The sequence below is a fragment of the Cavia porcellus genome, unplaced genomic scaffold (genome assembly GCF_034190915.1).
Source record: "Cavia porcellus strain 051 isolate PalLab524CR breed Dunkin Hartley unplaced genomic scaffold, mCavPor4.1 scaffold_15, whole genome shotgun sequence".
Lineage (NCBI taxonomy): Eukaryota > Metazoa > Chordata > Mammalia > Rodentia > Caviidae > Cavia > Cavia porcellus.
In genome coordinates, this window is record NW_026947498.1 from 52,507,281 (window position 1) to 52,532,968 (window position 25,688).

Consider the following 25,688-nt stretch of genomic DNA (forward strand, 5'->3'; position numbering starts at 1 on the left):
ACAGTAAGAAATCACTAGTTGATGATTACACATTGTCCTCTTACAAAGAGTTATTCAAGATACAAAAGTGGAGCATATAAAGTGGGGGTTCAAACAGTGAGACTGCAACCAGTTCTGTTCAACTAACCAACAAAAACTTAGAAATATTGTTACCAATCCTATACACTTAAACATACATGCAGTTATCTATATCTTCAATTATGTTGAGATGGAACAAACCCAAGCAGGCTAATTTCACTCTGAACAAAGAACAATACTATTGCTGAGTTTCACATTATGATCATAACGTACCCAGGATCAGCATTGGGTACGTTAGTGTCTCTTTTCCTTCAAATTATCTGTTCTTTTCATCATGTGTCATAAGATCAGTTCTCATAAACTGTTTATAGATTCTACACATGCATGAGTCTTAACAAGTATTTCTATCCTTTCTATATTACAGGGATAAACAAAACAAAGCAAGACAAAACAAAACATATTCCTATAAACACATGAAATGAAAAAGACATATAAGACCCTTGTACAAGGAGTTCTACCAGAGTTCCTGTGTTGTCACTTGTTATCTTCAATAGAATTGGCTATATCATCATACATAGTATAATTGAATATATCAGTACATAGCAGTATTAATAAAAACACAACTTTGTATGTAGTATAAAACTTCAAAAACAGGCAGTTATCAAACCAGAATGTGTATCATAGAGTCTTGTCATCTTCAGTGTAGTTGCCTATACTTTCAGACTTGATACAATCAATCATAGCAGTTTTGAATAAAATCTGTCGATACCCAACAGCAATCAAACAAACCAGATTTAACTAAGATCAGTCATGATAAAACAGTATCAGTCAAGAGGGCTCCAGATTAAGATAATAGAAAATTAAAGATTATTACTGTGCTATATACTGATGTTTTTGGGATAACTTTCTGTGCCCTCAAATCTAATGCAAGTAGACAAACTGGGACAGAATAAAGTCTATCTAAGCAGAGTGGTATGAGTAATGTGGGTTTTAAATCCTGATACACTATTAACAATATCTTCTGCCATCTTTTTAAAAACTCTCCCTCCCCTTTCACTTCCCCAGGGTAAACTGCATTTTTCAGTCTGACCAAGACCCTTGGTTTTAAACTGGGGAGGGGGCAACCTGATATTTACCTAAGTGTTTCCAAACCTTCTCTCTCCTGGACTTGATCTCTAATTGTATTCCTTTACCTATTAAAGCCTGTCTTTCCAACCTCTCCACAAATACTGGTCTAGTTGCCCCTATTACTCTCTGGTTCTCTGTCACATAGAGCATTGTTTTCTCATATTTGATTTTCAGTCCATGTACTCTTTTTCATGATAATTATATTTCCTATAAATAGCATTTTTGTGGACCCTACCTCCTCATCTACTCCATGTGTGATGCTTTTTTTTTAATTTAGTGTATCAAGACCATCTATATTAGAGATTATAACCAACCTTCTCTGCCTCATTTCTGTTATGCTATTTTTTTGCCATCAGTTGTCTGCTTGTCTTCTTCATTCTATTTTCTCCTCCATTCATTGAGGCCTCTCTGCCACTTTTCCTGGAATCCTGCTACTTTTCGCTCTTTCTAGAATGCCCTGAAGTATTCTCTGTAGAGTTGGATTGGTGTTGTGAATTTCCCAAGTTCCTCTTTGTCTTGGAAACATCTTGTTTCTCCATTAATTTCTAGAAACAGTTTTTCAGGGTATATCACTCCGGTTTGGAGGATATTTTCTTTCAGGGCCTGGAATATTTCATTCCAGGCTCTTCTCAACTTGATGGTTTGTGTCAAGAAGTCTCCTGTTATTCTGCTTGTTTCCTTGTTATTTTTAAAAAAGTTTTTCCTTTCATAATCCCACATTGCAAAACTGTTCTAGTTTGGATAATCTATCCTTCATTTCTTTCAAGCTGATTTGCCATCTTTCCATAGAGTTTTTAATTTCCTGGTAATCTCTTTGAATCTGCTTCATGTATTCTATATTTTGTATATATTCTTCATCAAATGGTTCTTTCCTTTGTTTGAGTTCCTCCCTTCTTCCCTCTGTGTCTGCTTGAGGGATGCTTAGCATCTCTTTTATTAATCTTCTAATATTTTGCTTTACTTGCCTAAATATTTCACTTTTGAACTTGTCTATGAGGTCCTGAACATTTCTCTTTATGTCCACTAGTGCCTTGTCTGATATTGCATGTTTGTTGTTCTCATTCTCCTTTGTATTTACCTGTCTTGGGTCAAGGTTCTCAGGGGTGGGGCCTGGGAACTTTTTCTTGTTGGTTCCTCTTCCCATCTTTTTTGTTTCTTCCAGGAAGCCCCAGTTTCTTTCTTTGTTGGTTACAATTCTTTTGAAGCATGCTGGCTAGGTGACCCTTCCCACTGCAGTGTGCTAGTGAGTTATAAACAGGGGCAGTGTATGCTGGCCCCTCCCCTCCGGGTCAGTCAAACTTCTGAGGCCTTCACTGGGTTAGTGTGCACTGCTACCATAGGGAATTGATTTCAGATAACCATTGGGCCTCAGCCAGGTCATGTGACCCAGGCCTAGCTCACTCCACCAATCCCATTTGGGAAGGGAACAACTGACTGAAGTTACTGCTGCCTCTTGGACTTGCCAGTCTTGTCTGGTGGCAGAATGTCATCCGCCAGAGCCTCCCTTTCTGTGGAATGGCTCCACTCCTGTCACTCACCACAGGTTGATGCAGGCTCCCCTCCAGCTCAGCTCTCCCTTTGGCTGGCTGACCCCCAACCTCAGTGTGACTGCGGCTCCAGTGAGTCAAAGCGGCAGGACCTCAGATGGCTCTGCAAGTCACAGGTTGCGGAGGAGCACAGAACCTTTAGCTGTTCCAATAATAGCACTGGGACTGTATGTTTGTTTGGTTCTTCTCATCTTAGTTTCTTCTTGGGATGAGAGAATTCATCTCCCTCTGTCTGGGGCTCCCCATGCTGTATTATATTGAATTCTAAGTTGACTGTTTCTGGGAGCCTCTGTAACCAGCTGTTATCTCTCCACCATCTTTTGCTCCACCCCTCCTCATCACTAAACTTGCTTCATCTTTGTTTTAAACAAATAATTTGTGCTGCAGTCTGACTTTTACTAGTCAAGTCATTCTGTATTCATGAGGTATGTAATACTTTACAGTAAATACTACCTATTTTGAGAATGTGTTTATTTTCTTTGGGAATTTAGTAACTGGGTGAGAAAAGGTCAAATTCAAAGGAGGTATGAATGAAAAAAATTTAGATGATGTATCTTTGAGGCTAATGCATGAATTTTGCCATGAAACCCCCTTGTCAGCAGAGTCCTGTGGACATCTGTAGATGGTGTCTCCAAACAGCTTCAGGAAAGTACTCTAGGTGAGGTACGCATGCTTTTATAGAACGAACGACATATTCTCAAACAAATGTTCATTGTGAATGTTCAACCATATCCAAAAAATTTCTTACTATCTAAATAAGTACTGATGGGTGTGGTGGCACATGCCTGCAATCCCAACACTTGGGAAACTAGGATGAGGGGATCACCATGAGCTTGAGGTGAGCCTAAAATACATAGGGAAATCAGTCTGTGTTATGTAACAAGACTCTGTCTCAAAAAACAAAAGAAAGAAAGAAACAAAGAAAATGAAAAATCCAAAATATAAACAAAAAGAACGAAATCAGTACTGTTTCATACAACTTTAAAAATTTTTTAGTACAGTCAGTTTAACTACTTGAAGTACAATGCCAATTTGTGTGTGTGTGTGTGTGCTTACACTATGTATATGTCAAAATTTTGTCTTCCAAAAATTACACATCAGTCTTCTGGTTTTTACGGAAAATGCTTTGACTTAGTCTGTTTAGACTGATATAACACTAAATATCATAAGCTGGGAAGATATAAAATTTATTTCTCACTATTCTGAGTGCTGGAAAGTCCAACATAAAGGTTCTGGTAGCTTTGGTAAATGGTGAGGACACTTTTTAGTAAAGAGACAGGCACTTTTATGTTGTAATCTCATGATGGAAGGAATCTTGGCTTCTCTGGAGCTTACAAGGATATTAATTCCATTCATGAGGGCTCTTATTTTATGGCCAACTTACTTCCATTTCCTAATACTGTCACCTTGGAGGTTAGGATTTAAGAATAAGTTTGGGGGGTGATCTTGAACGTTCAGACAATACAAGCTTGTGGATGGCTCAGAGTTTCCCATCGCTGTTGTCTTCATGTACAAAAGACTGAACCAAAAGGCAAAATTAATTCTAGCCACAATGAAATGTTCTTCTAGTATAAGTATATTCCAGAATATTGCTATTCATCTAGAATAGAATGAAAAGGAACTATAAAAAGCTATGTAGACTGAAGACATTTGTCTCAAGTCTCTATTCACACACAAGTCAAGTGAGTTTATGTTCTTTAAGAAGTAAGAGACCAGGACATACAAAAAGTCAGGTAATAAATACATTGTGGAATGGCACATACGGAAGTTGAACAGGGGAATCTACAAAGTAATTCTCTAAGCATATCATCAGTAGACACATCATTTCAAGTAGATTTTGCCATTTCTTTTTCTTGTAGGTTGAAGGAAATTAAGCTAAATCAAAAGACTAAGCTTTACCCTTATTAATTGTAAGACTGAATTGGGAAAGAAAACAAAAAGTTTGACTTTTAAAAGTGAGAGTAAGTTTCGATACATTATCCTAGAGAAGATAAGATGTTAAATTATTGATACTGGTCTGGCTCTCAACTGTGGATTTAAGGATTGTGGAAATACCATATTTCCATAGCTCCAGAGGAAGGACTTATCTCTTGAAGAGAAAAGAGACTACTTCAAAATTAAAACACTTATTTCCATGTTTATTTGAATTCATGGCAACTACTGAGCTTCAAGCAAGGGAACAACTTGACTGGAAACCTGAATCAGACTGGGATTACTTCAAAGGAGGATCCGGTCGGGAAGTGTAGGGAAGCAAAGTCAGCCTGTGCTTAGCAAGTACCGTATGCTAGAATGAATGCCAAACTCTTAACATTCAAATGGTACTTAATGGTCACAATAGTGCTAAAATTTTATATTATAATTTATATTTGAAATGAAAAAATAAAGATTCAGTGGTTGCTAATGCTTTACCCAAGGTCACATAGCTAGTGAGCCATGAAACAGCCTTAACAAGCTCCCGTGCTGATAAGTTTAGTCTGTCATGACATCATGTCAGTGTAACATGCAAGTAATCCAAAATTAAACATGAGTTCTTTTACTGCCACACAATCATGGAGGGCAAGTTGCTGTCATGATAACCACTGGAGATTTTTTTTTTAAAGGTTCCCTGTGTCTATTGATTTAAAAATATTTTTCCTACTGTAGAAACTTCAAATAATTCTTGGGTGCTTCTTATAATCTAAGAACACACTTCTTTGGATCTTTGCAGGACTCATCCAAATTGCTCATCCTGAAAAATCAATATATGTTGGCTTCCTTTGAGTTCCCCATGTCTGGGCTTTATGATGAGTTGATTTATGTGCTAACATGACACAATGAAAATGATGTGAAACGGTATCAGAGACCTAGGACTGAGAGCAAGGATATATGCCAAATATGGAAAGATTTTTTTTCCGCTCAGGAAGTCAGGTAAAGAGACGTTACCTTGCATGCCAGAAGAGAATAGGGTGCTTGTTTGAAAGGAAGTCATCCTCACAAAGCATTACTGAGCCACAGATGCCGGCTCAAAGCCTCAAACAGATATTCTGGGTGTTCTTCATATTTTTAGTTTTGGGATAAAAGACCTAAATAATCCTTCAAAATTATAGTACTAATACAATTATGATTTTCTATTCTTATGCTTTGGGGAATGTCAACAAAGGTGACACCTGGTGTTTTTTGAAAGCAACAATCCCCTTCGCAGATATAGGATCTTTTCAAGCACTGACTGCAAAATGTATTTCTTCTAAAGCAGATCTCTTTGTTCCTTTATTCTCCTTTTCCAGGTTATGCCCACATCACAGCTCAGGTATTTAAAACTATCAATAAAAATCTATACTGAAATTCAAACTTAGTGTGTTTTTACAATATTTTTAACATCAGATTGTATTGGTATCTTTTAGATATACACAATGGTCACATTCATCACGGACAATTTGTACCTGTACATAGTATAAGTTGATTCTTTTTTCCCTGTTCCTCTACCTGTATTTTAATATATATATTTTTTGTACCCAGGATCAAACTCATGACCTCGTGCTTGCCAGGCAGGCACTTACACTGCTGAGCTTAATCCCTAGTCCCACTTGTATTTTTATATTATAAAAAACATTCAAAGTCTCAATATAATGTAAATATATTCCATAAGGCTAACAATGTTCTATGTTTTCTTATTCAGTTTATTATAAAACAAAGTTAACAAGCTTATTTTCCATCCTTGACTAGTTTTCTTCCTGTCCTTTACCCAAGCATTCATTTATTTACAATTTAATTACTGAATTCCAGATGTATGCCAATCACCACTCTAGTCCCTGGAAGCACAACACGATTGAGCCCTGTCCACTTTCCAGTTAGAGGAACAATTACACAGACAGACATTATAGGAACAGACATACTCAGCGTGTACCGACATACCACCAACAAATAATAGGTTATACAACTAGACATTTGTTTGGTAAAATTAACACAATTTTTTTTATCTGGAAATAAATTCTTACACATAAGAATTTGTTTCAAATGATACAATGAAGGACCAATCTTTTTGTACATCTATTTTGCTCTGTTTGTCCAATGCGTTGTTGAAGATCACTTTGATAAAACACAAAGAAACTGTGACAATAGCATTAATATATTGTAGCAATTTAACAATATCTTTAACCAGTGATCTGATTTTAGTCCAAGTTCCAAATTTGAGAATTAGTAACTTAGTTTAGTATGCTCAAGAGCATAAACTGCAGTATTTATTTCAGAAACACCCAGGTGAAAACTGAATTCTAGGTCTGTTCTTTCCTCCCCCAATACATAATATTACCAGAGCACTCTTTACAACATGTTGTGAGGTAAGAACACTATTGTCTCCATTTCACAGGTGAAGATACTGAGATCACACAGCTGGAGGACATCAGAGGTGGGACAGCCTCAGAGCGTTCTGGCCACTAAGCCGTGCCACAGAGTGAGAACATGGCCTTCCACCATTTTCAGGCAGATTTCTTTCCTTTAAATTAGAAATTGAATTTTCCCTTTCTGATTTTCACAGAATAAGTCTGCTCCCATAAAAATGAGAATATTACGTTTGTTAAGTGAAAAGGAGTGATACAATACTTGTTTTCTAAAATAAAATATTTCCTTTTGAAGTATAAAAACTAAGGCCGTTAAAGTTAAGATACACTATTCTTTATGTGTGCATTGGTGCTGTGGGAATTCTATCTAGACACTGGAGAAGGTTTTGTTCTGTGCCACACTTTTATAAGTTGGTGGGGCCATCATACTCAGTTATCTAACCCAAACTAATCAAAGATTGAGAATGGATGTTTTTGTCGATGTGGTAAACTCTAAGTAAAAGAGATGGCCTTACTTACGTTTTTCTAGAGGACTTTAATACTTAGCACACCTGCCAACATTGTTACAACTCAAATTATATAATTTTCCTCAAACATATCTTAGATATTTCTTCAGAAATTTTCCAAACACATCTATTAAAACTTGAGCTTGAAATATTCTATTATACACACAGACACACACATATTTTTTAAATTTTTTAATGATAAAACCCTAGTCTCCTATCTAGACATTTTGAAATATTTAGCTTGTATCTGTTTATTAAGGTTCTCATTTAGCATGTAAATAGAATCAATATGCACAAATCACTAAATTCTAATTCTAAATTACCTACTTTGATACCCCAATCTTCTCCTATATGTAATAGAAATGAAACATCAACTTTCTGCTTTGGATGAACACATATTTTATGATATCAAAGATATTTAGTAAAGAGCTGTAATAGAAAATAGTATTTTGGTTCAAATATTTAACAAAGCTTTGTAAAATTCTAGTGTACCCATACTATATAAAAGCAAATATAGTCAATCATCAATTTGCTAAGTAATTAAAACTAAAACCTCTTTCATTTATACGTAGATTTTTAACACTTTGATTTTCATATTATAAAGAAAATTTCATGAGAAATGAACTGCAAAATCTATACCATTTCCTGTATCTTGTAATTAAAAATCTAGTCACCAGTGGCCAGACACAGGTTTAGGGTTTACACTTCTGAAATTATTGTGATCCCTCTGGAAAGAGCTATTATAAGACCCTTTAAGGGAGGAAGTTATTTATAGATTATTGAGGTTCTTTTGACAGGGGACATTTATTAACGTATAAACTAATTGCCACATTTAAAGGCAGCCTCCCTCTCGACGACGCTAACATAACACATTCTAATTTAAAACTTCACACTGATTTTCTCCTCTCATATCCTTTGTTGCATCTTCTCGACTGATCCCTTTCAAGTCAGTGGAGCAGAATGATTAATCTTACCCAAATGGAGCTCCAGAAGTGTACGTGGCTGTACCAGACACCTGGCGTGTTAACTATCAACTGATCAGTGACACAGCAGCTAATGACAGCAGACAGGACTTTAAAATAAAAGCATTAGCATCAGGTGCTTATTTATGATGTGAGATTTGGTGATGAAGCACATATGCTACCTTGCCATGAGCTCCCGGAAAAGACACACCCTTGGGCCAAAGGCCCACTGAAAGATAAACCTCCAAGAAAGGATTCCGACTCCAAGTGCAGGAAAACTCCATACATCTATTGATTAACAGTGTTAGATCAAACCATTCTTTATTGTTAGGGAGGATAAGTATAAATGGATACTTTGAAAAATATTTAGGTATAACATTTTGTAACAACTGCCTTCCTTTAATCTTTAAAATCCACTAGAGCTATTGCTCATAGGAGTTTATTTTGGAAACTCCCACCAACAAAACAGACACAAACTGCAAGTCCAGTTCCACTTATCTTGTTATTACCACTGACTCCAGACTTCTACAGATAGCGACAGATAAAGTTCAAAACAGTAATTCCTCTCAGCAAATAGGAATTGGAAGTCTGGAGAGTTAATAGGACTTTTTCATGTCAACTGAACTCTATGATCTAATTTCAGATTGTTGGAAATATGCCAATTGTACTGGCTAATTAGAGTTATTCATTGAAAATTATTTGTAGCCAACCTTTAATCTCTTAGACTAAAGTTCACTGACAGTGGCAGCAGCATAGATACTGGCAGCACCAATGTTGAAAAGGTTTTCAGAAAAAGGTGCTGGAAGAATAAATATATTTAGATTATGCAGCTTGCTTGGCTGAAAATTTTCTCAGACTACATGATGGTCATTTTGACTAAATTTAGTGACAGGTCATGTTTTTCACCAAAATGCTGATGACTTTTTTTTTTTTTTTTTTTTTTTTTTGGATGGAGGCTTCCTAGGAGTGTCTTCGTCCCACGCATCTTTACATTGAAAAGTAATTCTGACGCAGAGTGACAGTTGCTTTGTTAGTTAAGATTTCATTCGACTTATAAAACTTGAATTGCTTTAGAATTAAACTAAAGACTTCTCTTTTTATTACAACAGTTATAATAATTTGAAGTTTAAAACCATTTTAGCTAAAGATATCTCACCCTAAACTAAATTCCGTGAAGTTTGGAAGTCTGCATTTAGTTGATTCTCTACTGGCTCTTCAGAGACTGCTAGAAGATCTGCCACATGACTAGGACTCACCAGGTATTATTAAGTGACTGACTGACTGAATGAATGAGATTTAGTCTCAAGTCAAGTGAATGCCACAATACTGAGATCAACTAGAGAGCTTGAGCAGTTGATGTCAAAGCCGTTAATCAAACCAATGCCAGGAACATTTGGACCTCAACTAACCCCTGCATTCATCCCCTCTTCCTCCTTCTATTACTTCCACTACTTTAAAAAAGACATTTAATTTGAACTCTTTTACAAGTGAAAATTTTGAGGGCTGGGGATTTAGCTCAGCGGCATAAGCGCCTGCCTTGCAAACAGGCAGACCCTGACTTTGATCCCTGGTACCGATAAAAAAAAAAAAAAAAAAAAAAAAAAAAAAAAAAAAAAGAAAGAAACAAGTGAAAATTTTGGCAGAAACGGTGAATGCCCTTTCATCCCACACTGATGGTAGGGCAAGGAAACTACAGATTTCTTGCTGCATCACTGTGTCTAAGCAGATTTGCAAAACTAAAGATCAGATTTAAGTGATGCAAAAAGTCTGCTGCATGCAAAGAGGGCTGTTAAAAAAATACAGCAATAATAATAATAATAACAGAAGCAGAATCTATGTAATCAGGAAATTTTATCTTTAGCATTCTATCCCTCAATTTTTCTTTTTATCATTTCAGGTGCTTTTTGCACAAGGGCATATATTTATGCTACTGCATCTCATCCTCCAGCCAGTCTTTCATAAAACATTCACTTTGAGTGATAAATTTCCAGCTGGGGTAAAAAGAAATCAACTTCTAATTGGGTAGGAATATTTTGGGGACAAAAGGCTGAAGTAGAACCCCCAAAATGATACCCATTCCATATATTAAGAAATATTAGTTAGCAAAAATTTAGATAGTCTATTAGTAGGAGCAAATGGGTAAAATTAACTCTAAATCTTTGTAATTAGGCTAATAATGTAGATATGTGAAATGTGACTGTTTAAAACAAGGGATGAACACTGCCGATTTGGGGTCAAAATAACAATATTTCATAAACAGCTTTTTGTGCTACTGTATAACTTTTATACTATAATTATACTAATTCAAATGTGTCCTCTTGTTCATCTGAGTAAAACATAAATATTCTTTACATATTAACCAAATATTTACCCTGAAGTGGAAAGAAACCCCACAATTCTCATAATTTAATCTCTTTCCCCCTCTTCTCTCTCTCTCTCTCTCTCTCTCTCTCTCTCTTACCTGTAGTACCAAGGAGGTATTGAATATAAGGCCTTACCCTTAACTACATCTTTATCCCTCCTTTATTTATTTTTCTACTTAGAGTCTCTTACTAAATCCTGAAACTGCCCAGATTGGGTTAGAATTTACAATTCTCTACTTTGACCTCCCAGGATGCTGGGATTAACATCCAGCTCTTTTTCTTCTTTAAGGATTACTTTACTTTTCAAAATATAAACAGACCATTTCCTTGCATATGTTAACCACCGTTGCCTCCCACTGGAAATTATAGGCCTTCTGGGGTCTGTCCTGGCTTTTTTTACACATGAGATGGGATTTCAGATTGGGGGCTAAAAATGTGTTATTGTAAATACAGAGCTGCTTTCAAGATAAAGACTCAGGACATTGTGGCGCTTGACTCCCCACAGTCCCTAACAATCTGTCTCTAAAGATGGATCTGAATTTCCATAGAGAACAGCAAAACACCAAGCAAGCTACTACATTGTTTCAGTCCTTAGAATTCTTGCAGATGGGTCTCTGCAAATGCCAAACATAACTAGCCTATACTGATCCTGAAATTTCCCTGAGAAACTGAGATAAGAAATAAATGAATAGAGATTTAAAACCATGATAATACAAGGTTAGTGAAGAATGCTTATTTACATGCTCCTGGTGGGTACAGGCTCCTGGAGGTGATTTGACAAAGTATCCAAAATCTGGAAATGTATGCATACTTTGAACAAGTAATGTCTGAATTAATACTATATATTGCTATATAATTACTATATATTACTATATATTAATATATAAACTTTTCCTTGCATGTATGTTTACAGCATAAGTTACAATAACAAAATATTAGCAAATATTTGATCATATGAAATTTTAAAAATCACTTATCCTTATGAAGAATTACCACAGTCATTGAAAGCCATATTGCATAATACATGACATAACAAAATACTTACTAAATATTTAAAAAAACAGTTACAAGAATTTTGTACTGTGACATGATTTAAATCATATGAATACATGTCAACAAAATTTCAATGTGTTAATGTATAGAGATTAATTTTAAAACATTAGATATAGGCCTAAAAGAATAATTGCTACTGTATTTTCCTTTTCTATTTTGATATTTCATATTTTTTAAAATAATCCCTAGGACGTTACCTTTAACTGTATTTGAACTCTAAATGAATATTTAATATGGTTCAAACTCATTTAATAGCTATAAATTGCTTCATAATTAAAATATAATTTTTGTTTGCTGAAGAAATTATCATTCACATACCTTGAGACATTCACTGGTCAGCCAGTACTTGTAGTGTTTGTTGCAGTCAAGATAATCGACACCTGTCTTATCCTGTTTTCCAGTTTACTTTACTGTACATGCACAAAGTGATCATTTTCTAGATGTTCTATGAACTTAAAAAGATTGGTAAACTTGAGTTGATTAAGGGGACATTTTTGTACTAATTTTAAGGGGTGGTGGGGGATAAAATAAGAGAATTCATTATTGTCTCTAAAAAGTGGCCCAGATTTAGGAATTTCCATGAGCAAGGACTCTGTGACATCAAAACAAGTTTGGTTTACTCTCTCCCCAACAGATACTCCCAGCTTCTCATTAAAAGGGAGAACTGGACTGTTAAAATTAGATTGGAATCTAAAACTGTCTTCCACACATCCACCCGCCCATCTAACCTCACTCATTCCCGTTTACAGTCTCCTATTTTGCCAGCAATCATTGTCATCCTAACTACAGAGTATCAGAGCCAAGCTGTGGACTGTGGCCTTGAGATTTACAAGGCACTACAATTGGTGTCATAAGGTAATCATAACATTGCCAGCTCACTGAATTAGAGTATATGACTCCTTAGGAATTTAAGAAGTGAACACGCCACCTATCAGATGGCATGACTGAAAAAGAACATAGCTTACAAGGCCAATTTACTTTTCTTCTTTATTGGGATGACTAGCACAGCTGGTATGTTTTGAGCAATCAGCTAAACTTAGAATTGTGGTCAATAGACAGACATACTTTGCTTAAAGTCTTGGCTGTGTCTAGATTTACAGCGGAATAAATTGTCTAACCTTTAACTACACAAAGAGTTGAGCAAGCGTCCACAGCTACGTAGAACAGAATTGGAAGGATTCTTGAGGTTTTCTACTTTAACTGCCCACCCAATGAAGAAATCTCCACTAAAACATACTCACTGAATATTTTAAGCCAGTCTCTGCCTGAATGGACGAAAGCTTACTACTCCTTGAGTCAGCATTTTTCATGGCTGGAGAAAAAAGTTGGCTATGTTGTGCATTTGGCAGCTACTTTGTTGCTTGTCTTATAGGGTTCTAGTGCTGCCCTTTAAGGTAGAAAATGTTTACTTCTCCTTTCATTGGTAGGCTTTCAAACACTTGAAGGCAAGGACAGCATTATTGAATCTTAGTTATTAAACAATAAAAATGGCGAGGCATGGAGGCACATGACTGTAATCCTAGCACTCAGGAGGCTGAGGTATGAGGATCACTGCAAGTTCAAGGCTGATCTGTACTACAAAGCGAGACTCTGTCTCAAGAAACTCCCACAAATTACATTTTTTTAAAATTTAAAAATAAACAACAAACATGAAACGTCTTGTTTTTTAATCTTAATTCAAATTTTTAAAAAATATTTTATCAGTACATATTTATAATACATAATGGTCACATATATATGTGTATAATTAAGTTAAATTAAATGAAATTAAAATTAAAAGAAGTAAAGATACGTGGCTTACATTTTGGTTTAATTTAATACTAGCTCATTGATTTTATTGCTCCAATTATTCTGTCTTGGGCCACTGAAACTCAGTTGCCTTTTGTGTCTGGTGAACACGCCCCTGTTAATGTATATGTTTTTTTGCTGTTGTTATGTTGCTGAGTTGTTTGAGTGATTTCTTATCTATTGGAACTATAAAATGCTATGGGCTTGTCTTGTATATTTCTTGGTCAAGTTCTAGAATCAATGATTTCAGTCATGTCTTTAAGGTGCCTTTGTTGTTGTTATTATTGGAGATCCAAGCAATAGATGTACTTGCTTCTACTAAGTTACTATCTCTTTTAACCTGTCTCAGCTAACAGAGTAAGGAAATCTATCTGATCCCCACTCCCCACACTTCTACATGTAAATATGTGTATTTCACTAAGCTAAACATGAGCTCACATTGATCTAATCCAATGTTATGGGGTTTATTTTTTGCCTCCTGCCACTGTCCACACATACACAGTGTCGCTTCAGCAACAAGAAAGATTCCCACTTCTGCCATATGCTTAAGTGTACAGTTTCAGTTACATCTACAGCAGCACCAAAACTGTTAGCCTGGACTCCTGTGGGAAATAACTTCAGCAAGGTGAATGCATGGTTTGGTTGTTTGGCTTGCAGTGATGGTTGCCTTTATTTAATAGGCAGGAATAAAAACGTTTGCATTTTCATCTGCTCTTATTTAGCATTCAGTGGAGACAGATTGCTGTTAGTCTATTATTTATTGGAATTTAAACTTTGCAGAAGCTCTCTTGCCAATTTATTTATGAGCTCAACACTGCTCTTTGTAGGTAAGGGGTATGACAAGAATTTTAACAAAATCGGAGGTAGTAAATTAAGTAAATTGACCACTCTAATGAGTTGTCAACAGCTAACTACACATCAGGCTTAGTAGATGTCATGAGCAAGTAAGAAAAAACAGTGAGGAAAATTGGGAAATAAGCTACTTAATATGGGTGGTTCATCATCAAAAGTTTTCTCATTGTTTTAGAAACCAGTTTTTTAGATGGGAGAGTGTATTAGACAGTTTTCTATCAGTGGAATAAAATATCCAACACCCCAAAATTAAGAGGAGAGGTTTAATTTGGCTCAGAGTTTCAAAGCTTTCAGCCAATGGTTAGCTGGTTGTGAGTGAGACATCTGAGAAAAAGTACGCAGTGTATGGCAACCAGGGGGCACAGAGAGCAGGATCAGCCAGAGAGAGAGAGAGAGAGACAGAAAGAGAGAGAGAGAGAGAGAGAGAGAGAGAGAGAGAGAGAGAGCCAAAAGCACACTGCCAGTGACGCACATCCTCTAATCTGACCCAGTTCCTGACAGCACGTTCGTCTATGAATTCGCTTATGGACAAATCCACTGATGAACACAGTGCCCCTGCAATCCAGTCATCTTCCAAAAGCTCCACCTCTGAATGTAGAAGACTTTTAGAAGTCACTTTGGATCTAAGCCATAACACAGAGTTCAACATTCATTTCATTCAATGGAACCAACTTTTGCGGTAAACAGTGGACACCTACATCACCGTATGTTGGTGATGACTTCAATAAAATTAGGCACTGACTCAGCCAGAGTTCACCAGATTGGACATGCATACAAAAGCCTACTATAGAGTTCCCTCTGTGGCTGTGTCACAAGTGTGTTTGTGTTCTGCCCAATATAATGCTTAAAATGGAAGAAAGATGAATTGTTGGGGGGAAGAACTGCCCTATTAGTGGTATGAAGATCTGTGCACTCATCCTGGTGCTACCAATTAGTATCTGTATGACTTTGGACAAGTTGCAAGTCTGTGAGCTTATTATGCATCTGAAAAATTGATAGATCATTGAAGTTTAAGGTCTTGACAAGTTTTTAGTGATTTTAAGTATATGATGTTTAGTAATGATGCTCATGATGATAGACTTTTTTTGTTTATTGAGGGAAATTTTTTTTTCAAAAACTAATCTCTGATACAGCTCAGTCTAATTAAATTCAAATCAGTACAAAAATACAGTACTGAAATTTTATTAAGTGTCAAACCCTGAAGTGAACTCTTTTTGCAGACCAACAAAGTACCTTCACAGAGCTCACAATCTAGTAAAAAATACTAATAAGTATATACTTAGCGATGAAATGTGATAAGGTTCTGATAGGCAATGGGGATAATCTAGAACATTTAAGAAAGAGCCTCGAATATTGAAAAATCTGTGCTCAGAAAAAATTTGAAACCTACTTGAATAAAAAATATTCTGTGAATAATGTAATGTAGTGTAATGAATAAATATTGTCCCACAGCGGCAGGGGTGAATCTCTACAGATGAAAGCTTTAATTCAGTGCAAAAAGATCTCAAGATGTGAATAAGGCATTGGTGAACACAAGGGGGATAGGGCACTCAGCTCTGGACATCACTATTGTATAGGTGGGCACTTACTTTTTCCCACAAGGCATGCGGCTGGATCTATCAAAACTCTCTGTGTCTTATCTATAGACCATCTTTTCAGCTTCAGAAATATAAATATTCAGTAGTGTAGGAACAAGAAGGTCTTTCAATCAGCCTGCAACTCTGCTCACACGCCTTGTAAGGAGTACAGCCTGTGTTCACAGATAACATTCTTAATTTACTGAAATCTCTGTTTCAATCAGATCTGCTACTGCAGCCTACAGCTCAAGCTGATAGCTCCCTTATCTGTGCTAAGTCAGAGAAGTGAGAGTGGCAGAGCTGAATTTCTTCCAGTCTGGGCAGTAAAGGCTTCCTGCCCAGAACATTTGTAAACACTGTTATAAAGTAGGAATGCAGTGTGAGGAATTAAGGACCAGGTGTTAATGTGGGAGGGGAGAGAAGGAGGAAGGGATGGAAGAAGAGAGAGCCAGAGAGAGAGAGAGAGAGAGAGAGAGAGAGAGAGAGAGAGAGAGAGAGAGAGAGAGAGAGAGAATTCTGAAATTCTGAGCTGCTTTTGTGGATTGAATAATAGTACTAAGCATGTCGGACTTCTACAAGGCTGTAGCTTTACCTGTACTTTCTAAAATGTTTCCTCTTGACTGATGTTTATTTGCTCATTTAGAAACTATTGGCTGCTCTTTTGCCTTCCCCACCAGGCACTTAAGATCTGGGCGCATGTTCTGTTTTTCTAAACACACTTAATCCAAATTTAAGTGTCATTACAGGGGTTGTTGACTGGTATTGGTGCTTCTAGACTGAAATTGTAGACTAATATGTGCATTCCTGTCGTGCCTTTCACCCTCAGCTTTCTTTTTTCCATTAGCTGAATAATGTTCTGAGCAGTGTAAACAGCTTCTGGTTTTGGTGCCATGGGCTGAACACAGGGTTGAGATTAGCAAAACAGCTATTTTCTTTGAGGTATGGGTACTGCAATGCTAAAGATGAAGGCATTCAGGAGCATACTTAGGGTAGGTGATGCTAAGGAAAAAATAACCTTTTCCCTTACTAAATATTTTCTTGCAGTTGCTCTTGGTTCCCAGTTGTCTCTGAAATGTGTCACGAGAAAATATCAGCAGTATGTATGTCTGTGTCTTCTAGATTACCTTTTATTTTTCAGCTATCATATGGAAGCTTTTTCAATGGTTTCCCCAATTTATAAGATAGAAATGAACTATTGTCATAAACCTGGGCTTCCTGACCATGTGATAGCATAGTCAGCAAGAGGTGCAAGACACAATCATGAAGAGAATTCTCAGTAGACATTTCAGGATCAATCAATGAACTTGTGCATATGGAATGGTCAGTATGTGAGTACGACGTATGAAGATGCCCTGGCAAGGAAAGAAAAAGGGTCTGAAGTGGCACCAGCTCTCAAGCAACCCACATACTACTAGAAAAAGTCTGGAAAAGCTTTTGGGCCAGATCCTGAATACTTAACAACATGAAAATTTTCTTTATTCTAATGTCAGTTGTCATAGTGCTACTATGTACCATAACATTTAATTTCCTCATTTAAAAAGTATTTTGCAACTCGTAAAAATTAAAACTGTGCAAAAGTATATACAATGAAAAAATTTTCTTCCTTACAGATTCCTTGGTTATCCAGTTCCCTCAAATTTCATAGAACAGTTTACACACACACACACACACACACATATATATATTTATAAATTCATACATGCACATTTGTGCGTCTATAAGTAGAAACATATATATATGGTTGCATATTTATGTGTATGATACATGCAAAGTTTAATCTTGAACTTGGCATTTTAAAATATATACTAAGTCATATACTAAGTCATATATATAAGTCATATGCATATATTTAAAATATATACTAAGTCATATATTTTTAAAGAATGTATAGATTTCCAATGTAGGTATTACTATTTTGTAGTATCCAATGTAGGTATTACCAGTTACCTAGTAATAGATATTTAAGTAGCTATCAATTTTTGATTATTACAATTAGAATTGTTTCTTTTTCTTCTTTATGAGTTTATAAGTATAACAGATTTCAAAAGTGGGATGATTTGATTAATGACTATACACATACTAAAGTTTTAGGAGATCAGGGGTTAGTTCAGTGGTGTAATCACCTCCTTGGCAAGTGTAAGATCATGAGTTTGATCCCTGATACTGAAAAAAAATCTTTTTTATAGATTGTGCAGTTTGTTTTCTTTTTTCTTTTAAAGAGAATAAGACAAAACAGGACATAACAAAGCAGATCAGAACAGAACAATGTAAGTAACACAGTATTTCATCACAAGACAACCCGTAATTAAAGTAACTACCATAATGCCTCTTTCTTTGAAATAGTTGAGCATAACTTCATAGACAATAGTATAAAACATAAAGTAGTATAAAACTGTTCAAGAGCATGAAAGTATTACAGGGCATTCAGAACCAAATAACTGAAAATGAACAATGGCTATTATATTATCTCATTTTCCACAGAAAATTTGTTTATACTGTAACACATAATAAAATCTCATAAGCTATAATATGATAGAACCAATGGAAACAGAAGAACAAAAGCATGATAGCACTTCAAAGAAGAGAATATTAAATCAGCACTGGCTATTATAATGTCTTGTTTTCTTCAAAATAGTTGTTCATACTATCACAAATAATAAAATCAAACAATCCAGAATAAAAGCTACCATTCCAACTAGTGAATGCAAACATTATAAGGTTCCAAAGCAATGTAATGGGAATCATGATTACCATAAAATCTTATGTACTCTTGCCATTTCTTACACTAGGGAGATTATATGATATTTATACATGTGAGTTTGATTTAGTTCACTTATGAGTATGGTCTCAAGCTGTGTCCATTTATTGATAAATATCTCTGTGTAATCATTTTTCTAGCTGAGTAGTACTCCACTGTATAAAAATACCACAACTTTTTTTATCCATTCCTCAGTAGATGGACATCTAGGTTGTTTCCAAGATCTGGCTATTACAAATTGTGCTGCTATAAACATGGGTGCACATATATCACTGTGGTATGATGTTTTCAGTTCTTCTGGGAGTATGCCTAGAAGTGGAATAGCTGAATCAAATGGGACTTCTAGTCCCAAGTTTTTGAGGAATCTCCAGATTGACCTCCACAATGGTTGCATCAGTTTACACTCCCACCAACAGTGCAGGAGAATTCCCTTTTCCCCACAGCCTTTCCAGCATTTGTTGTTGGTGGTTTTCTTGATCCTGGCCATTCTTTCAGGAGTGAGATGGAATCTCAGTGTGGTTGTAATCTCATTTCTCTAATGACCAATGATAATGAACATTTTTTCGTGTATTTATTTGCCATTTGTATTTCTTCCTCTGAGAAGTGTGTATTCATCTCAGATGCCCATTTTTGGATTGGATCTTTGAATTTTGGAGGTCTGATTTTTAAAAATTCTTTATATGTTTTAGACAGAAGTCCTTTGTCTGAGGGACAGTTCACTAAGATTTTTTCCCCAGTTTGTGAGTTTTCTTTTTACTGTGCTGGAGATTTCTTTTGACATGCAGAAATCTTTTAATAAAACATTATCCCAGTTATTGATTCTGGGAATATTTCCAATGCAGTTTGATTCTTGTTCATAAATTTTCTACCTGCCCTATTTATTAAAGATTTTTACCCAATTTGTCTTCCAACAGATTTAGTGTTTCTGTTTTAATATTCAGATATTTGATCCATTTAGATTTTAGTGTAGTATATGGTGATAGGCATGGGTCTAGTTTTAGTTTTTGACATACGGAGAGCCAGTTTTTCCAGCACCATTTATTAAGGAGATAAGGTGGTTAAGCGTGTTTGTAGTTGTGTTGTATCTTCTAATATAGTCCATTGATCTTCAGCTCTGTTTTTCTTCCAGTACCATGTTGATTCTATTACAGTTGCTTTTAGAGTATAACTTCAAGTCAGGGATTGTAGTGCCTCCTGCCTTGCCTTTGCTGTTTAGAATTGCTTTTGCTGTTCTAGGTCTCTTCTGGTTTCAGATGAATGTTAGGAGTGATTTCTCTAGATCTATGAGGTATGTTGATGGTATTTTTATTGGGATTGCATTGAATCTGTGTAACAGTTTTGGGAAAATGGCCATTTTCACAGTATTTATTCTCCCTATCCACGAACATGGGATGTCTTTCCATTTTCTGAGATCATCTTCAATTTCTTTTTCAGGGTATTATAATTTTCCCTGTATAGATCTTTTCCTTTTTCATGAGATTAATTACTAAGTATTTCATTTATTTAAGATGCTAATATGAAGGGTGTGGCTTCTCTTATTTCTCTCTCAGTGATTTTGTTATTAGTGTACAGAAATGCTATTGATTTTGAGTATTGATTTTGTACCCAGCTACGTTGCTGAATTTATTTATTCATTATATCTAGGAGTCTTTCAATGGAGTTTTGGGGGTCCCCTATGTAGAGCATCATGTCATCTGCAAATAATAATGATTTAACTTCATCTTTTCCTTTCCTTACCTGTTTTGTTTCTCTCTCTCTCTTGTCTAACTGGCCTGGCTCTTATTTACAGTACTATATTGAATAAGAGCAGTGATAAGGAACATTCTTGTCTTGTGCCTGATTTTAAGTAAAGCCCTTCAGTTTTTGACCATTTAGTATGATGCTGGCTGTTGGTTTGTCATAGATGGTGTCTTAGTTACTTTTTACTTGTTGCTGAGACAAAATACCTGAAGGCCAAGTTGGGAAAGGAAAGGTTTATTTCTTACAGTTTTTGGAAGTTTCAGTCCACACTCAGTTGGCTCCAAGGCAGGTGGGCATGGCTGGGCCTCAGTTCATGGAGGCTGCAAACAGCAAGCAGGAACCAGCAAAGAGGAAGACACACCTTCTTCCTGCCATTACATCACATCCTGGCTCCACCCCTAGGTGGGTGTAGCACTAACATCATCAATTCAAGCACTAGACAATGCAAATTCACAAATGCACAATGCAAACTCATGAGGCCTGGGGGACACAGACATAAACCATGACATTCCAACCCTGGCCCCCAGGACTCATGTACATCCTTTATACAAAAGACACTTAGTCCACCTTCAAAAGTTGCCAAAGTCCTAACAGTATCAGCATTGCTGAATAGTCCAAGACCCAGGTCTCCTCCAAGATCTATGGTAAACTCTTAACGGTAACCCCACTGTACAAATGAAACAAGGTTAAACATTTCTGAAATGCAAAGGCACAAGATAAACACTACCATTCCAAAAGTTACAGGCAGGGGAATATAAAGCATTGGAAACAAAGCAAGTCCAACATCCAGCAGGGCAAGTATTTAGCCCTAGAGTTCCACGCTCAGCATCTGAAGCAAACTGGTGGCAAGCTCCAAAAGCCTTGGGTGATTCCACCCCCAGGGCACTTCTGGCAATTTCAACTCCCGCAGCTTTTCTCTTAAATCCTCTCTGCTCGCTTTTTGCAGCTTTCCTTGGATCACCCACGTTCCTGGCTTTTCCAAACTTCTGGGGTCTCCACTGCACCTTTGGCTTCACCTTTACATCTTCACAAATTGCCCTCCAAGGGGCACACTGCTTGGCCTCCCAGGCCCTTTGCAATCTAGGTGGAAGTCGTCTTACTCTCAGAATTTGTGCATTTTCCTTGCACCTAAAATCAGCACCTTGTGGATGCCACCAAGGTTTGCTGACAGCTGAAGCAGTAGCCAGGCTTTTCTCTCTCTTGGCTGTAGGAGTCAGTTGCCTGGATTGCAGGGCTCTGTTTGCCTGATTGTGAGAAAAAGCTTCTCTACATTGCTGCCATTCTGGAACCTCATGTGGCCTCTGTCACTATTCTGGAGCATGGTGCTCTGCAGCCTTCTCTTCTGAAGAAATTCTTTTACCTTTGCTGTGAGGCTGCAAAGGGTGGGGACCCATTCTTGGGATGCCCCCAGGGCCATCTTTCTTATCTCTCTGTTTCCCATCAACAATCAAAATCTTAACTCTGTCTTTACAATCCACAGGTTCCTGGAATTTTCCTTCTGGCCAAACTCACAACATTGTGAATTATTCTGCTGGGCTCTTTGCTCTTGATTTGAAACAAAAAGCTGGCTGAAAGCCCCCAACAATAGCCATGCCACAACCTCAATGTTCAATTGCTTTTTAATTTCTTTTTCAAGATTAATCAGTCCATTGCCCTTTGTCTCAGTCTCAGGCAAAGTGTCTGGGCAGGAACAAAATGCAGACAAACTTTCTGCCAAGCCATAACACACATCATGTGGAGTCCAACAACCAATGTAGTCCTTCTTCCCAGCAGAAACCTCCCAAACCTGGTCTTTATCATGAGGCTTTCTATCAGTCTTCTGGTCTCTGGAGCTCTGACCAGAATCTCCTCTACAGAACAGCCTAAGCTGCTACAACGTACGCATCCAGGCAACATGTCTGAACCTTCCAAAACTCTGCCCACAAGCCATTTCCAAAGTCTCTTGAAAAACATGGTCTGATATAGTCACAGAAAACAACCCCACTCCTGGTACCAAATTCTGTCTTAGTTACTTTTTACTCATTGCTGAGACAAAGTACCTGAAGCCCAAGTTGGGAAAGGAAAGGTTTGTTTCTTATAGTTTTTGGAGGTTTCAGTCCACACTCAGTTGGCTCCAAGGCAGGTGGGCATGGCTGGGCCTCAGTTCATGGAGGCTGCAAACAGCAAGCAGGAACCAGCAAAGAGGAAGACACACCTTCTTCCTGCCATTACATCACATTCTGGTTCCACCCCTAGGTGGGTGTAGCACAAACACCATCAGTCCAAGCACTAGACAATGCAAATTCACAAATGCACAATGCAAACTCATGAGGCCTGGGGGACACAGACATAAACCATGACAGGTGGCCTTTATCATATTGAGGTAAAGACCATCTATTTCAATTTTCTGTAAGGTTCTTATCGTGAATGAGTGTTGGCCCTTATGAAAAGCTTTTTCTGCATCTATAGAAATGATCATGTTTCTTATGTTTGGCTTTATCGATATAGTGTATTGCATTTATTGATTTACATATGTTGAACCATCCTTGCATGCCTGGGATGAATCCCACTTGGTTGTGGTGTACAATATTCTTGAGGATGTACTGCATCCTGTTTGCCAATATTTTATTGAGGGTTTTTGCATCTGTGTTCATTAGGGAGATTGGTCTGTAGTTCTTTTTTTATTTGGGTCTTTTTCATGTTTTGATACTAGAGTAATATTTGCTTCCAGGAATGACTTAGGAAGGATTGATTCCCTTTCAGTTTCATTGAAGAATTTGAGGAATGTCAGCATTAAGTCTCCTTTGTATTTCTTATAGAATTCCACAGTAATTCTGTCTGGGCCTGGGCTCCTCTTTGTAGGTAAGGACTTAATTACATTGTCAATTTCATTAATAGAAATTGAGTTATTCAGTAGTTTTACATCTTTTGACCTAGCTTTGATACTTCATATGTTTCTTTGAATCTGTCGATTTCTTCTGTGTTATTGAACCTATGAGAGTAGAAGTTTTTGAAATAGATGTTTCACCTTCTGTATTTCCATAGAGCCTGTAGTGATTTTGCCTTTTTCATTCCTTATTGCATGAATTGGAGCTTTTTCTTTCCTTTTTAAAATGTGGTTCTTTCAAAGAACCAACTCTTTGATTCATTGATTCTTTGGATGGCTTTCTTAGTCTTTATTGCATTAATTTCTGCCCTGATTTTTATAATTTCCTTCCTTCTTTTTGCTTTGGGTTTGACTTGCTCTTCTTTTTCTAGATGTTTGAGGTATAGCATCAGGTTGTTTATTTGTATTCATTCTATTTTCCTCCTGTGGGAACTCAGTGCAATAAATTTTGCTCTGAGGATTGCTTTCAATGCATCCCACAGATTCTGGTAAGTTGCTTTTGTGTTTTCATTTGCTTGTAGGTATTGTTTAATTTCTTCTTTAATTTCCCCTGTGACCCACTGATTGCTCAAGAGTGCATTATTCAATTTCCATCTGTTTGTGTGGTTTTTGCAGTTTCTTTTGTCATTAATTTCTAGTTTCATGGCACTATGATCTGATAACATGTGTGGGATAATTTCAATTATTTTGCATTTATTTAAATATGTTCTGTGGCTTAGTATATGGTCTGTTTTAGAGAATGTCCCATGTACTGCTGAGAAGAATATATATTCTGATGTTGTTGGGTTGAACACTCTATATCCATTTGTTGACAGGTGTGATTCAATTTTATTTTTTCTTTGCTGATTTTCTGTATTGTTGATCTGTCCCTTGATTTCAATTGTGTGATAAAATCTCCTGTTACAAGTATGTTATTGCTAATTTGACTTTTAATTTCTAGTAATACTTTCTTTGTATAACTGGGTGCTCTGGAATTTGGTTTATATATATTTAAGATTGTTATTCTCATCCTCTTGAAGTTTCCCCTAACTGCTATGTAGTGACCTTCTTTATCTCTTAGGATCATCTTGGTTTGAAGTTCACATTGTCTGCCAACAGGATAGCTACCCCTAATTTTTTGGGTTCCTGTTGCATGAACTATTGTTTTCAATCCTTTGACTTTCAGTGTGTGAGTTTCATTTTGGGTTAGATGAATTTCTTGTAGACAGCATATGGTTTTTATTTCTTGATCCATTCTGCTAGTCTGTTTCTTTTAATTGGTGAATTGAGACCATTTACATTAATGGTTATAACTGTTATATATTGGTTTATTGTTGACATGTTATCTTTCTGCTGTTGCATCTTTATCTTTCCATTTTTTTAATTGTCTGCCTTGCTTAGTAGTTTTTTCCTATGTATATCTAAACTTTCTTTCAGTATCCTTTGCAGGGTTGGCTTGGTGATTATGAAGTTCTTCAGCTGTTTTTTATCATGAAAGTATCTTATTTCTCCATCCATTTTGAAGACAATTTGGTAGGGTACATCAGTCTAGGTTGGAAATCATTTTCCTTTAGGATCTGAAATACTTCACTCCAAGCTCTTTTTGCCTTCATTGTTCATGTTGAGAAGTCTGCTGTGATTCTGATAGGTTTTCTTTTATAGGTGATCTGTCTTTTCTCTCTGACAGCTTTTAATATTCTATTCTTATGTTGGATTACTGGGATGGTGATTATTATGTCTGTATGTAGTGGTATTTTGGTTATGACTATTTCTATATGCTTCACTAATGCATTTGTCAGGTTTCATTCTTAGGTTTGGGAAATTTTCAGCTATTACTTCTGTAAATAGCCTCTTGATAATAGTTGTGTTATTTCCTTCTTTTTCATTTATCCCTATCAATCTTATGTTGTTTTTCTTTACATCATCTTGCAGCTGTTATTTCCCAATTCCTTGCTATTTTGAAAAGATCTTTGCTTTTCTGTTCACTAGCTGAAATCTTGTCTTTGAGGTCTGATATTCTGTCTTCACTTTCATTGAGTTGGTCCTGACAACTTTCAATGGAATTTTTGGTTTCCTGTATATCACTTTGCATCTGCTTTATGTATTCTGTTTGTTTTTTGTATTGTTCATCCAGGGATTCTATCTTTTTGTTTTGTTCCTCCAATTTTTTAACTGTGTCTTCTTTAGATATGTTCAGCATCTCATTACTCTTATCATTTCTTCTTTTACTATTAT